Source organism: Haliotis cracherodii, unplaced genomic scaffold, assembly GCF_022045235.1.
Source record: "Haliotis cracherodii isolate W230 unplaced genomic scaffold, xgHalCrac1.p SCAF_16, whole genome shotgun sequence".
Classification (NCBI taxonomy): Eukaryota; Metazoa; Mollusca; class Gastropoda; order Lepetellida; family Haliotidae; genus Haliotis; species Haliotis cracherodii.
The window spans coordinates 25,499,880-25,504,722 of NW_027266271.1; positions in this window are offsets into that span (position 1 = coordinate 25,499,880).

Sequence of the window (4,843 nt, forward strand, 5' to 3'; positions counted from 1 at the left end):
TTTACTCTTATTCTTTACCATGTACCGATCCCGGAGGGTGGGATGGGGGTATTTTGTGGTGGGGGGAGAAATATATCACATTTTTATTGAGGGTCTATATAACTTGCAGGAGACAAAATAAATATTTTTATCCCCTGCCCAAACGTAGTTGGTGAGGGATATGTTTATGGGTTCCATGAACTTCCATCTGACCGTTTGTCCATCCGTGTGTGTGTGTGTGTGTGTGTGTGTGTGTATTTCTCTACAAAACTTTGCATGTCTATCAGACTCATGCTGAACTGGTGCCTTTTGCTATTTATGAATTTTAGAAAATTTTATTTTTTACATTTCCATGGCAACAAGTTGGGACTTAGGTTCGTTTAAGGAGCATAACTCAAAACCTATTCAATACTTTCTAACAAAACAATGCATGTTTACAAGACACATACTGAACTGGTGTGTTTTGATATTTAGCACTTTAAAAAAATATTTATTTTTTACGTTTCCATGGCAACAAGTTGGACTTAGGTTCTATAAGGGTGGTGTTCATTACCGGAGTGTAACTCAAAAACTGTTAAATAGAACTTTGCATGTCTACTAGGCACATGCTGAACTGGTGCCTTTTGCTATTGAGGAATTATATAAATTTTTATTTTATATGTTTCCATGGCAACAAGTTGGACTTAGGTCCTTTGGGTACAGTTTGTTCCCGGAGCATATCTCAAAACCAATTCAATACTTTCTAACAAAACTTTGCATGTTTACCAGACACATACTGAACTGGTGTGTTTTGATAGTTAGCACTTTAAAAAAATATTTATTTTTTACGTTTCCATGGCAACAAGTTGGACATAGGTTCTATAAGGGTGGTGTTCATTACCGGAGTGTAACTCAAAAACTGTTGAATAGAACTTTGCATGTCTACTAGGCACATGCTGAACTGGTGCCTTTTGCTATTGAGGAATTATATAAATTTTTATTTTTTATGTTTCCGTGGCAACAAGTTGGACTTAGGTTCTTTTGGGTAGAGTTTGTTCCCGGAGCATATCTCAAAACCAATTCAATACTTTCTAACAAAACTTTGCATGTTTACCAGACACATACTGAACTTGCATGTCTACTAGGCACATGCTGAACTGGTGCCTTTTGCTATTGATAAATTTTATAAATTTTTATTTTTTACATTTCCTTGGCAAAAGTTGGACTCAGACGTTCTATAAGGGTGGTGTTCGTTTCCGGAGCATAACTCAAAAACAGTTAAATACTTATAACAAATAAAGTGTTAAATATTTCCTTGCCAAACATTGCATGTCTAAATATAAAGCACATACTGAACTGGTGCCATTTGATATTAAGGAGTTTTAGAAATGTTTATTTTAGAATTTCCATTGCAGCTATTTTGACATGGGCTAAGAGAAATGTTGGGTCAGTTACCTGGTTTGGGACCATAACGTGTTAAAATGGGCGTAGATATAGATGACTGTTGACTATACGCTTGTTATGTTTCTTTTCCGGTTGCTTTGGTTTCCGTCAGCGTGGCAGGCCCGTGAATCGAAAAATAACAAAACATGTGGCCTTACTTGTGTATGTACCTGGAAATTTCGAGTAAGAATAGGTCCCCAGCAGCCTGTGGATAAATGCATCAGGTGATCAGGCTCGATGACTTGGTTGATAGAATATCATTATGTCGCAATTGTATGGATCAATGCTCATGATATCAAACGGTCATATAGCTGGAATATTGATGAGTGTGGTGTTAAACTTTAAACAAACAAAAACTTGGATGTGGGTTGTGGGCGCCCCCTTCTTCAAATTCCTGACTTTGATGTGCAGAAAACAGAGTTTGCTTTTTTAATGTACCTTGTGAAGACCAGTCATGCTGATCCCTGTCTGGTATTGCATCAGAGAGTGGAATGTAGGTGATGGGACTGGCTGCCTTATACCAAAAGAGGCTAAAAAGATGGTACTTGTTAATACTCTGCCTGCGGTTTGCCATTAAGGGGATAAGACAAGAACTTGTCCGTGAGCTAGTATACTGTGTCTGAGTAGGATATCCATGTTAAATTGCGGCATGGTATCTCAGTGGGCTAGCACCATAAAGAAAATTTAAGTCCAGACTACAAGCAGACAACACATACAAACACAAGCAGGTCGCTAAGTAAGTACAATAACCTTTAACACAAGGTTAAACCAAATTTTACCTCAACTCACCTGATATTGTGGGAATATTGTTTTAAGTGACACAAAACGATATAGCTTCTTAACGTGGTTATGGCTAATGCATTAACCACAGTTCAAACTACAAACCCCTAACATCTTGTTTGTTGTGAATACTTTACATCATGTATTCCTATCTAAACTATTGGCAGCAGGGAAAATTCTGAAATCAGTATCAATAAAGGGAGATAACTCGTACCCACACCATAATGTCAGCCAAGCTGGTTCTCATACCTCCTGGATTTCCCTGCGTATTATATGGCCATTCTATTCTAATAAATACGCTGGATTCAGTGACAGGATCAACCTTAGACCATTCAAAGACACAAGGTCATAAAAAGCCATCCAATCAAATGACATGTGCGAGCCACATTCTGTGCTAAGTTGTTTTATATTTGGATGAGGATACGATGATGATGTCACTTCCGGGACACAACTATGTCGGCAAATGGGTGCAGTGTCATTTTTTGTTTTGTTTGTTTGTTGCTTAACGTCGCACTCAGCAATATTCCAGCTATATGATACATTAATAATCGAGTCTGGACCCGATATCAAGTGATCGACATCATGATCATGGATCCACGAATTGGGATACAATAACATGCACCAACCATAGTCAGCGAGCCAGACCACCCGAAAAAAGATGGCTGAAGACATGTTCTACCCCGGATCTTCACAAGTAGTATTTGTCGTACAGAACGGAGATGCGATACACTGGGTAATCCAATGTCATTGTGGATAATCCAGGGTGTGACTGACTCCATCCTTAGTGTGGGCACAAGTGACGCAGTAGTCTGAAGTGATGTGCAGAGTTGCGTCCCTTGGTCACGAAACTGATGATAGTGTTCGAATCCAGCTTCACTCAGATTTTGTTTCTAGGTTTATCTGCAGCATACTATTGCTCATGGGTTTCACGCGTCTGGTAAACGACCTGCTTGACTTCGGGATTTCCTGACACATTAAGCTGGCATGATATGATACAACTGGAATAGTGTTCAAAGCGGTGTTAAAGCCAACTCACTCATCGATGCTCATGACGTCAATAACTGGATTGCCTCGTACATACTCGATTATTTACAGACCTGCGTGATATAGCTGTCATACTGCTGAGTGCAGCGATAAACAAACAAACAAACATGTATCTGACCTTCTCCCAAAACAAGCCACAGTTTTCTGATTGATCTAATAAATAAATATGTTGCTTAACTATCCAAACTATCCAAATACCTCCCCTGTGTTAAGTCAGTACGTACATGGAAAACTAAATGGACAACGCTTTGCTGTTGTCGAGCGTCCAAACATTCCGTCCACATACACAGGCTTTGACACCGCTGAAATGTCAAAGTGTAACAGTACTTGACATGTGTTATGTAAATATGTCATCACTACCAGCAGGTTCCGCGCAGCTGTAAGTTGCACGAAAGGTCCGTCGAAACACGACCCGCACATGATGTATCAATTCAATTTAGACTTTCACCGAGCGATGCGATATTGCTGATGTGGCGTTACTCCAAATATACAACTAAAAAAGTTAAGGAACATCGGATTTTTTAAATATTACTATAATTTATCTGTCTTGACAGATTAACTCGTGTAAATGGGAGAACCGGGTGTTCTTTAATTTCTTTTGAGTAGTATATATCAAACGCGACTGTACACTTTTTCTTTAAACAATTGATAGATATGTGTAATCTCTTTCTGAAAACATGAATTCTCATGTAAACTTATTGTCTATATATTATCTATATGTACTATAATATATTTGGTTTACGGGTGTTTTTCTGACAAACATAGGGTCAGTGTTTGAAATAAAAATAAAACTGCAGCATTATATGTAGTGGTGACATCCACAGGACGTTAGATATATTTCATCCGCAGTATACTTACTTACTTACTTACTTTTGCACCGATATGTCAAGAGGTTTCATTGTGATATTTTAGGGAAAACAAAATCGAACCACAAAAACGACTGTTTTCTGAGACCTATGCAGTAAATAAATGTCGTATGCTAAATAGGAAGAATGTTTGCCATTCCGCCGAGTTTTAATATCGTTTATGAAAAGCACATGACTTTTCGTCATTATTTAAACTACTCAAAAGACGTTAAGGGCCATCCGATTCTTTCATATTACTATATGACAATATCTAAGGTAATGTGAAAGTATGGGGTGTTATGACAGATTGACTATAGTAATATGAAAGAAATCGGGTGGTCCTTAGCCCTATAGTTAATACCATGACAGATGACTATAGTGTACACAAAAATATGAAAAATCGGGTGGTCCTTAACTTCTTTCGAGTAGTGTATATGTTAGGATATTCATAGGATTAAGTGTCTCTTTGCGGATAAAGAAATCGACTGACCATGCCTTGTAGCTCGCCATGCGAGATGACATGAGATTATATACAAGTGAACAACCATTTGATTTTCTGGAGAGGGTTCGGGGTTTGATTTCTAAATCACATCATCACAGTCAATTGGTTGTTGAAAGGACGTCTATTTAACCGTTTGTGACGTCATGAACAATGGATGTGGACTCATTTCCAGAACTATTTGCAACAATACTTTGTTAGGATGACAAATTGATGTGAACTAGCCAATCAAAGTGTAGCAAACATTACTATGCTCAGTTAGAAGTACGGGCGT